Source organism: Odocoileus virginianus, unplaced genomic scaffold (assembly GCF_023699985.2).
Source record: "Odocoileus virginianus isolate 20LAN1187 ecotype Illinois unplaced genomic scaffold, Ovbor_1.2 Unplaced_Contig_149, whole genome shotgun sequence".
NCBI lineage: Eukaryota > Metazoa > Chordata > Mammalia > Artiodactyla > Cervidae > Odocoileus > Odocoileus virginianus.
In genome coordinates, this window is record NW_027224466.1 from 1 (window position 1) to 12,316 (window position 12,316).

Consider the following 12,316-nt stretch of genomic DNA (forward strand, 5'->3'; position numbering starts at 1 on the left):
ACTCATTTGTCAAATGTAACCAATATTCTGTAATTTGCAGCATTGTTGTAAAGAGCATTTTTTTAATTAGTCATTTCAGGTGGTCAAAAGGTAAAAGAAAATAATTATTAAAATTATTTAAAATTAAGTAAAGTTCACCAGAAATTTTCAAATGTTGTTCTAAAAATACCTTCCTTTCAATGTTTATCAATGAATGATTTTAACTTTTTTCATAAGAAATGAGTTCCTCTGCTTTCTTCTGGTTTTCTTCCTCTTTCTCCATCTAATCTCTAGATGATGCCGAAATTTCCCACTAGCCAATGATCTCATATATAGTCCATAAATATAGAATCTATACATACTACGTTCAGAGTATTTCACAAGCTACTTGCTGAATAGACTTGGCAGGAGGTAGACAAGTCAAACAGAGACAGAACCAATGCCAGGATGTGCTCACTTTTAGGGTAATAACCAGAGGTGGATATTACTGAGCACTTAGCTTTCCCTTGCCATGCAAATCCACATTGGGGATGGTAGCCTGATTTGAATTTACCCTCTTTTTAAAGGTAAAATGCAAACTTCCTAATACAAATTACAAAAATTGGGGGAGGGTAGATAACAGGATAAGTTTTAACTTAATCAGCTGTGTCAGAAGCTCACAATTCCAGATTAGAATCATAGATTCATTGTTTTGCACTTGCCTAGCAAGTGCATATATGTGGAAATTAAAACATATCTTGAAGGATCACCTACAAAAAATGAATTAGTATGTTTGGAAACATTATCTTCAGTTTTATAGTTTACAGTTTCTATAAACTGTTTTTACAGGCATGAAAGTATTTTTGAAAGTCAAATATATAACATCTGATTATGAATAACAAAAGTATCTGGAGAGTTATTATTCATTACCTTTGTTATGAATATTGATGACAGCAAAAGGATCAGTACTCTTCTAAAAGCAATAGAGGTTATTATTGCTTACAATGAACTTTTTAAAATATTAAGTATAAAGTGCAGAATCAGTTTTCAAAAAGAGCTATATATTACAAGCAAATCACAGAAAGAAAAACAACTAAACCTGCCTTGTACTAAATATTGGTCTGTAAGGTTCTAGGTAATTAAAAAATTCTATCAGTGTCTGTGAGGGTGGGAACAAACACTGAATCTAGAATACAGCAGAGCTTTAATTTGTTGGGTATTTGTTTTGTTTGTTTGTTTGTTTGTTTTGTTTTATTTTGTATGTGTGTGTCTTTTTGTTTTTATTTGTCCCATTTGATGTTGTTATTTTCCTTCATGGGGAATATTCAGTTCATGATCAGATAGATGGCATGGCAGACTACTCAGTCTATCTGGAAGAGATCACACTTAAGGTGTTATGTAATCTTAATAACATATATTTCTCTATATTTAGAAAAGTGTTTTCTTCATAGTATAAACAATTCAAACACTTTGCTTAATATTTCATTGAAGTTGAAGGCACAAGGATGACAAAGAAGTAATCAATATACTCAGTCAGAGTTTGATGAGGGAGTTTGGAAGAATGTCTTAATCAAAACAAATATTTGTCAAATTTTGTTTCCAGCTTTTTCACAATTTTAAATCTACTTCTTGATCAATAAAGTTTGCTCAACAAGATTCAAACTCAAACTATGCATTTGAAAACCATCCAAATCCACTTTCTTTTACAAAAAGAGCTCCCCCAAAATCAAAGAGGATGAGTTTTTATGAAAATCGAGTACTGCAAAACAGCAGAATGCAATATTGTAGAGCATCAAACAACTCAATATTAGTTTTAAAGTTTAATCACAACAAAAGAATAATCAACAGAAAGTGGTTCAATCAATGATTCATCTTTTAAGTAAAATGTGTTGTATTTACTTGAAATATGGCAATGTGTACAAGCATGTTTATAAGACAATAATTTGGAAAATGCAATGACAGCATCCTGCAAAAAGATCACCTTCATCTCTGAGGTCTTATAGTCTGTGCTGCTTTCCAGAAGGCCACTTTAACATCTTTGTTTCTCAGGCTATAGATAAGAGGATTGAGCAATGGGTTGACCACAGTGTAAAACAGAGATGCCACTTTGTCCTTCCCCAGGGAGTAGGTGGAACTTGGCCTTGCATATGTGAAGAGCAGGGATCCATAGAAGAGCATGACCGAGACCAGGTGTGAAGCACAGGTGGAGAAGGCCTTGCGCCTTCCTGAAGCTGTGCGGATCCTCAGAATAGCCAGAAGGATGTTGAAATAGGAAATTATGATGACAAGAATGCTGGAGAGGACTGTGAAACCCACAAGACCCAGGAGGACCTGTTCATAGACCTTGGTGTCTGTACATGACATTTTCACCAATGGTGGCACATCACAGAAATAGTGATCAATAATATTTTTGCCACAGAAACTCAGGCGAAACGTGTTGGCAGTATGTGCTATAGCATTCAAGAACCCTCCTATGTAGGAGCCAGCAACGAGTCCGGTACAGAGAGAAGGGGACATAGAACTTGAGTAAAGTAGCGGGTTACAGATCGCCATGTGGCGGTCATAGGCCATGGCTGCTAGAAGATAGCACTCAGTGTAGGTTACAACACAGGAAAAGAAAAACTGGGCTCCACATCCAGCCAGTGACATACGCTTATCTTCTGAGACACAAGTGCAGCCAGGATTTGGGGGGTGTACACAGAGGTGTACCAGAAATCCAAGAAAGAGAGATTGCCAATGAAAAAATACATAGGTGTGTGCAGGCAAGAATCGATATAGATTAGGATAACTAAGGACATGTTCCCTGACAAAGTGATCAAATAAAGCATCAGAAATATTCCAAATAGGGTCAGTTTCCACTGAGGGTCTGTTGAGAGGCCCAGTAAGATGAATTCATTCAGGAGGGTGCGATTTCCAACTTCCATGTCCACAGAGGAGAAAGCCTGATAAGATAAGAAAAAGTTGGTAAATGATTTAATGATTTTCCATTGAAAGAAATAAACTATTAAACCAGCAATTCCTAGGAAGTTTATGGACTTTTATCCCTTATTGCTTAGAATGATAGAACATCAGTCTGTGACTTAGGGACCACTGGAATTCAAGTTATAATCTCATTTTGAAATTCCAATTGTTTAATGTAGAACACCCCCTCCCATAGGCACCCCAAAATTACAATTGTTTACAGAGCAACTATCAATGAGAAAAACCTGATTCCAATAGACCATATTTGGGGCCATAAAAACATGCAATAATTTTCAAATAATTCAAGCTATGGGAAGTATTTTTTCTGACCCCCATGTGTTGATAATTTCATTAGAAACCAGTAGTAGAAAATAGATCTATGAAAAATTCCCAAATATTTGAAAGAATATTTAAAACACTTCTAAATACCTTATAAGCAAAATTAAAAAGTACATATAGAAATTATTTTTAAGAAAGTGAAAATAAAACGCAACATAATAATTAGTGGGAAATAGTAAAGCAGCACCTACAGGGAAATTTCCAGCACTGAACACCAACAAAAAATAAATAAATCAATAAAAGCTCTTTAATAAGTGATATTTGCTTGCAAGTGTGAGCAGGAAGTGGCCCAGATGACAGAATAGAACACTGAGCTCACTCCTCCCTTGGGAACACCTAAATTATAGCTATTTACAGAGCAACTATTGGTTAGCATTATCTGAAGACTTTCCACGACTGAGGAAACTGAATATATAAAGAAGAAACTCTGAGATAAATAGTAGATATGAAGATATAGATAAGTTGACACCTTGCATATATAGATAGAGAGAGATAGCTGTATTTAAATGTCACGGTAGTCACAAACCAAAATCCTATGATAAATGCCACACAAAATAGAGGAGAGAAGAATCCAAATACAACACTAAGGAGTAAACAAATCACAAGAGAAGACAACAACAAAAAAAGGAATTTTTAAAAGAACTACCAAAAAATAATAATTAACACAATGGCATTAGGAAATACATATGGATACTCATTTTAAATATAAATGGAATATATTAGTAAATCAAAAATATAGAGTGACTAAATGAGTAAGAAACTAAGTACTTAGTTTCTGTACTGACTGAGCTTCCCAGGTGGCACTGGCGGTAGAGAGCCACTGCCAATGCAGAAGACATAAGAGAGGTGGGGTCGGCCCTTGGGTCAGGGAGAGCCCCTATAGGTGGGCATGGCGATTCACTCCAGTATTCTTGCCAGGAAAATCCCATGGGCAGAGGAGCCTGGAGGGCTACAGTTGTTAGGGTTGCAAAGCATCAGACACAACTGAAGTGACTTAGTACATACACACACACACACACGTACTGCCTAGAAGATATTCCAGATATAAAGACACACACATTCTGAAAGTGAAGGGATGGAAAAAATGTATTAAATGTAACTGGAAAGAATGTAGGGCAACAATACTTTTATCAGACAAAATCATCTTTAAAACAAAGACAGTGATAGACAAAGACATTACAAGATAATAAAGACATCAGCCTAACAGAGTAAACATATATAGACACATATATAATGTGTGCATGCTCAGTTCTGTCCAACTCTTTGCAACCCAATGCACTGTAGCCCTCAAGATGCTCCTGTGTCCATGAATTTATCCCAGCAAGAAAACTGGAGTGAGTTGCCATTTCCTCCTCAGGGGACCTTCCGAACCCAAGGATCTAACCTGTGTCTCCCGAGGCTTTTGCATTGGCAGGCAGATTCTTTACTGCCGAGCAACTTGAGAAGCCCTACACTCACAACTGGAATCAAGATTGCCGAAAAAAATAGCAACAACCTCAAATATATATATGATACCACTTTAATGGCAGAAAGTGAAGATTAACTAAAAAACTCCTGATGAGGGTGAAAGAGGAGAGTGAAAAAGCTGGCCTAAAATTCAACATTCAAAAAATGAAGTTCATAGCATCTGGTTCCACCACCTCATGGCAAATAGATGGGTAAAAAGTGGAAACAGTGACAGATTTTATTTTCTTGGGCTCCAGAATCACTGTGGATGGTGACTGTAGCCATGAAATTAAAAGACACTAGCTCCTTGGAAGAAAAGCTATGAAAAAACTAGACAGTGTGTTAAAGAGCAGAGACATCACTTTGAGGGTAGACTCAAAGCTATGATTTTTCCAGTAGTCATGTAGGGATGTGAGGAGTTGGACCATAAAGAAGGCTGAGTGCCAAATAATTGATGTCTCTGAATAATAGTACTGGAGCAGACTCTTGAGGGTCTCTTGGACAGCAAGGTCATCAAACCAGTTCAATCCTAAAGGAAATCAACACTGACCATTCATTGAAATGACAGATGATGAAGCTAAAGCTCCAAAATCTTGGCCAGTTGACACCCTGGAAAAGACCCTGATTCTGGGAAAGATTGTGGGCAAGAGGAGAAGGGTGTGATAGAGGATAAGATGGTTGGATGGCATCATTGACTCAATTTACATGAGTTTGAGCAAACTCTAGGTTATAGTGAAGGACAATGAAGCCTGGTGGCTATAGTTCATGGGATCACAAAGAATAGGACATGACTTAGCAACTGAAAAACAACCAACCCCTGAACCAATCCCTGGTCATTAAAAACTTCAAAGAGAAAAGTTTAAAAATTGGAACAATAATTCAAAAAGAAACAAAACTCTAAATTCTATAAAACATTGCAAAAGCAGACATTTGTAAGAGTTAAGTCTATAATGTTAAACTCAAGAAACAAGAAAAATCTCAAATAAACAACTTTCCAGTACACTTAAAGAAACCAGAAAAAGAAGAATGAATCAAAGTTAGTAGAAGGAAAGATATAATAAATATCAGAGTAGAAATAAGTGATAGAGTATGTTACAAAAACAATAGATGATATCAGTGTAACTAAGAATTAGTTATTTGAAAAGTAAAAAAAAAAAAAAAAGATAAATCTTCGACCATATTCATTAACAAAGGAGAGGGTGACCAAATAAATAAAATTAGAAATAAAAGAGATGTTACAACCTATTTAACAGAAATACAGGCAATCATAAGAGAATACTACAAACAGATATGTGCTAACAAGTTAGAAAACCTGGAGGAAATGGATAAACTCCTAGAAATATGCAATATTTAAAGACCAAATAAGGAAGAAATAGAAAATATGGGCCAACCTGTTATTGGTAATGATATTGAACAAGACCCCAATCAAAAAATTTCCCAATAAACAAATCTGGGACCAGAAGAAATTGTATGATTTGCAACCACATTATACTAGGGGAGTAAATCAGCTGTCGCTGCTTAGTTGCTTCAGTCATGTCCGACTCTGTGTGACCCTATGGACTGCAGCCTGCCAGGCTTCTCTGTCCATGGGATTCTCCAGGCAAGAGTACTGGAGTGGGTTGCCATGCCCTCCTCCAGGGGATCTTCCCAACCCAAGGATCAATCCTGGGTCTCCTGCATTGCAGGAAGATTCTTTACCACTAAGCCACCAGGGAAAGACAAATACTGTATGGTCTCATTTATATGTGGAGTCTAATAACCAAACCAAGTGGAAAAACATAACAAAACAGAATCAGGCTCAAGGATACAAAGAACAAAGAGGTGGTTGCCAAAGGAAATGAGGATGCGGGGGGTGGGGGGCTGGTGAATAAAATAGATGAGGAACAAGCTTCTGGTTTCAAAGTAAATAAGTCATGGAAATGAAATGTACACCATGGTAAATACAGTCAGCAGTATTGTTAAGAAGAAGAGATATGACAATAGTTTGGAAGGAAAGCTATGACCAAATGAGACAGGATATTGAAAAGCAGAGGTTACTTTGCCAACAAATGTCTGTCTAGTCAAAGCTATGGTTTTTCTAGTAGTCATATGTAGATGTGAGAGTTGGAGCATGAAGAAAGCTGAGTGCCGAAGAACTGATGCTTTCCAACTGTGGTGTTGGAGAAGAGTCTTGAGAGTCCCTTGGACTGCAAGGAGATCAAACCAGTCAATCCTAAAGGAAATCAATTCTGAATATTCATTGGAAGGACTGATGCTGAATCTGAAGCTCCAATACTTTGGCCACATGATGTGAAGAGAACTGACTCATTGGAAAAGACCCTGATGCTGGAAAAGATTGAAGGCAGAAAGATAAAGGGATGACAGAGAATGAGATGGTTGGATGGCATCACCAAATTGATGGACAAGTGTTTGAGCAAGCTCCAGGAGTTAGTGATGGAATGGTAGGACTGGCATGCTGTGGTCCATGCGGTTGCAAAGAGTTAGACACAAGTGAGTGACAGCTGAATACTGTCAAAATGTAATAACTTTGTATGGTGGCAGATGATACCTAGAATCATCATGGTGATCATTTTGCAATGTATAGAAATACTGAATGGCAATATTAGAAATAAACATTGTTGGTAATTATACTTTAATTAATGCTCTAACTTTTAAAAGAGAAAGAAGTTAAAAATAAACCACACACCAGGTTGGGTGCATGAGACAAGTGCTCGGGCCTGGTGCACTGGGAAGACCCAGAGGGATCGGGTGGAGAGGGAGGTGGGAGGGGGGACCGGGATGGGGAATACATGTAAATCAATGGCTAATTCATTTCAATGTATGACAAAAACCACTGCAATGATGTAAAGTAATTAGCCTCCAACTAATAAAAATAAATGGAAAAAAAAATAAACCACACACCAATGATCTATGTTATATATTGCAAAAGAGATAGAATTCTTTACTGATTTTCTGATTTCAAGAATAGATTCTCTTGGTGTCAAGATTCTATCCTTGGTGTCTGGGATGGCCTTGTCATTTGTTTAGGTCAACAATTTATAGCAAATACTATATGTCAAGCCTGGGTCTCAAGAGGCTTTGTATCTTTCTTTTCTTACTTTTGAAATGCTACTACTATGTAAACCAGTGATCAGTGCAAAGAAATAGAGGAAAGCAATAGAATGTGAAAGATTAGAGCTCTCTTTAAGAAAATTAGAGATACCAAGGGAACATTTCATGCAAAGATTGGCTCAGTAAAGGACAGAAATGGTATGAACCTAACAGAAGCAGAAGATATTAAGAAGAGGTTGCAAGAATACACAGAAGAGCTATATAGACATAGCTCAGACATCTGGAATGCGAAGCCAAGTAGGCCTTAGGAAATATCACAATGAACAAAGCTAGTGGAGATGATGGAATTCTAGCTGAGCTATTTCAAATCCTAAAAGATGATGCTGTGAAAATGCTACACTCAATATGTCAGCAAATTTGGAAAACTCAGCAGTGGCCACAGGACTGGAAAAGATCAGTTTCATCGCAATCCCAAAGAAAGGCAATGCCAGAGTGCTGAAACTACCACACAATTACACTGATCTCACACACTAGCAAGGTGAAAAGATAGCCCTCAGAATGGGAGAAAATAATAGCAAACAAAACAACAGACAAAGGATTAATCTCAAAAATATACAAGCAACTCCTGCAGCTCAATTCCAGAAAAATAAATGACCCAATCAAAAAATGGGCCAAAGAACTAAACAGACATTTCTCCAAAGAAGACATATAGGTGGCTAACAAACACATGAAAAGATGCTCAACATCACTCATTATCAGAGAAATGCAAATCAAAACCACAACGAGGTACCATTACACACCAGTCAGGATGGCTGCTATCCAAAAGTCTACAAGCAATAAATGCTGGAGAGGGTGTGGAGAAAAGGGAACCCTCTTACACTGTTGGTGGGAATGCAAACTAGTACAGCCACTATGGAGAACAGTGTGGAGATTCCTTAAAGAACTGGAAATAGAACTGCCATATGACCCAGCAACACCATTCCTGGGCATACACACTGAGGAAACCAGATCTGAAAGAGACATGCACCCCAATGTTCATCGCAGCACTGTTTATAATAGCCAGGACATGGAAGCAACCTAGATGCCCATCAGCAGATGAATGGATAAGAAAGCTGTGGTACATATACACTATGGAATATTACTCAGCCATTAAAAAGAATTCATTTGAATCAGTTCTAATGAGATGGGTGAAACTGGAGCCCATTATAGAGTGAAGTAAGCCAGAAAGATAAAGACCATTACAGTATACTAACACATATATCTGGAATTTAAAAAGTTGGTAGCTATAACCCTATATGCAAAACAGAAAAAGAGACACAGATGTACAGAACAGACTTTTGGACTCTATGGGAGAAGGCAAGGGTGGGATGATCTGAGAGAATAGCATTGAAACAAGTATACTATCAAGGGTGAAACAGATCACCAGCCCAGGTTGGATGCATGAGACAAGTGCTCAGGGCTGGTGCACTGGGAAGACCCAGAGGGATTGGATGGGGAGGGAGGCAGGAGGGGGGATCAGGATGGGGAACACATGCAAATCCATGGCTGATTCATGTCAATGTATGGCAAAAACCAATACAATATTGTAAAGTAATTAGCCTCCAACTAATAAAAATAAATGGAAAAAAAAAAAAGGACCCTGGTGCTGGGAAAGGTTGAAGGTAGGAGGAAATAGAGATGACATAGGATGAGATGGTTGGATGGCATCACTGACTCAATGGACATACATTTGAGTAAACTCCAGGAGTTGGGAGGCCTGGCATGCTAGAGTCCATGGGATTGCAAAGCGTCAGACATGGCTGAGTGACTGAACTAAACTGAACCATGTAGATAAACCTGGGTTAACTTTCTGGATAATGAGACATCTGACTACATTCTCTTTTTGACTCTAGCTGACACCAAGCTGGACCCCAGACATGTTAGTGGGTCCATTCTTCCTCATCTAGCTCTCACTGAGTTAGCAGCTGAGCTCAGGCATATCAGCCTGCCTAGCTCTGAGAAGACAGGGCTGGTGTAGGCAGCCTTGCATAACCACCAGTTGAACTGTCACCTGAGTTCAAATCCTGATTTCATCCCTTGATAGCTCTGCAATCTTGGGAAAGTACTTAATAGCCACCATCCCACATCTCTATATGTTTTAAAAGGTAGGAAAATGTCAGTGTTATAGATTAAACGAGTAGCCCAGGTTGTGGACAAAAATTAAACCCAGTAGAAGCTAATTTTATTCTAAGAAAGAATAATAATATCTGACTTATAAAACCTGAGTGTAAGGAAAATTAAATAAAGAAAGCCATTTTTTTTTCAAGAAGACAATAATATTTAGACTGGTGATGTCCTTCAGAATTTTTTTTAATATTTAGAGTAAATATCTTTGTTACCTATTTGAATGTAATTTGACAAAGGAGCATCACATTCAGAGTGCAAAGTTCACTGGCCTTGGATGAAGGAGTCCTGTGATAGGGACAGGGTCTGACACTTAATATTTGTGTGATTTTTTAAAAATTGAGATTTAATAGACATAATGACATAATGCCTATATAATTTTAAGAGAGTCACCTGTCCTCTCTGGAACACAAGTTTATCACATTAAGAAATGTGTTTGTTCCTTTTCTAGCACCAGCTTTCTGTGATTCCCATGTATTAAAACCTCTTATAACCTCTATAAAATCTGTCACAACTATAAGAACATGTAACCTTGCCAGCAATGATACAGTGTGCAGAAAAGATTAACAACCTTTATGCTATGCATGTTTCTTTGTAGACATTAAGTGTATCATCATCTTTGCTTAAGTGAGAGATGAAATATATCCTTATTTTAAAATGAAGATTTGCATTGTCATACTTCTTTCTATAATAATCAATCATGTGATCTTATGTACATTCCTTAATTTCTTTATCAGGAAAATAATTAACTGCTCTTAATTTTTGGAATGTTAGACCTCTTTGAAAACCTAACAAAAGCAATGTATGTTCACCCCAACCTCCAAAACTGCATGTATGTTTAAACAAACAAAATTTTAGAGGGTTCAAGAATCCCTATAAATCTACCCATAGATTTGGGGTCATTATTCTAAATTAAAAATTCTACCTGTAAAAGGGACTTCCCTGGTAGCTCAGGTGGTAAAGAATCTGCCTGCCATGCAAGAGACCCGGATTCAATCCCTGGGTCAGGAAGATCCCCTGAAGAAGGGAAGTCAACCCATGCCAATATTCTTGCCTGAGTAACTCCATGGACAGAGGAGTCTGGCAGGCCACAGTCTATGAGGTCAGAAAGAGTCAGACAGGACTGAATGCTCACACACACACACACACACACACACACACATACACACAGTAAAAGATAATAATGCTAACATTCTATACTCCTAAGAGATGAGTAACAAAATAATTCAAACTTCAGAAGTTTGCAGTTGAATTCCTAACCTTCAGTCCTCCAAAGTGATCTTTCTGTTCATTTGTTATATCAGGTAACAAATTCTATTCTTCTAGCTTCTCACACTACACATTTGGAATCAATCTACTCTCTTTTTCCCTCCTATTTCCTCTTCAAACTTCCCTCTGAAGTTTGCACCTAAAAAATGAGCACCAAGAAGTTAAAATATTGCACCTATAGTTGAGTCAACACAGAGTATCAGAATCACTAGACCTTGTATGTCCTCTTGTTTTCTCCACTGTGTAAAAGAATATGTGATGAGTCAGCATAACTATCAGAGTGAATTTTAATTCTAGATGAGAGTTACATTATATCACTAATGAACCTCTGTTTAGAAGTGTGGGTGTGTGGCATAAGACAAACTTTGCACCTCTCTTCTGATTTCAACTGAGGTCGAGTGAAAGTGTGAGTCTCTCAGTTGTGTCCAACTCTCTGTGACCCATGGACTGTAGCTCTTCTGTCCATGGGACTATCCAGGCAAGACCACTGGAATGGGTAGCCATTCTTTTCCAGGGTATCTTCCCAACCCAGGGATAAAACTCAGGTCTCCTGAATTGCACACAGATTCCTTACTGTCTGTGCTACCAGGAAAGACCAACAGAGGTCAAAGAGAAGCCAAATCACTTAACTTCCTCTGATCTGAGATGCTTACCTTTGACCAGAAGGACACAGCTGGGAGTGATGCTCTTTTTTGTCTCCTCTAAAGTTTCAGCCTTTGTTAGACCTGATGCATTTATTTCTTCAGTAGCCCTTTGGGATCCCTTCCACACAGAAGCCCAGATATATGTATCATAGTCTCCAAAGACATAATTAGAGTTCATTTGAAGTATGGGAATAATGTGTTAATTAGGATATAACAATATGATGAGTACTTTATTAAAAATTGGCTCTTTAAATGGATATAAGTCACAATCTTACTATTAAATACACCTGATAATTGAAACTCTCCAAATTGTATTAATTAGACTTCTCCAAAATGAATCATGCAATACATAATTTTCTTCTTTGCCATATGCTCTCCTCTTTGTGAAGGCCGCTATTCCTTTTCTCATTCATCAGACAATTCCTACCCGTCTTTGTTGTTATGGCTTGAATTGTATCCCTCCAAAACTCTTTTGTTGGAGCCCT

At 37.6% G+C, this 12,316-nt stretch overlaps 1 pseudogene; it reads right to left on the minus strand.

Annotated features, from left to right (window-relative positions):
• Nucleotides 1–1,818: 1,818 nt before the first annotated feature.
• LOC139034270 (olfactory receptor 9G4-like) lies at nt 1,819–2,994 on the minus strand (annotated as a pseudogene).
• Between the last annotated feature and the right edge of the window lie 9,322 nt (nt 2,995–12,316).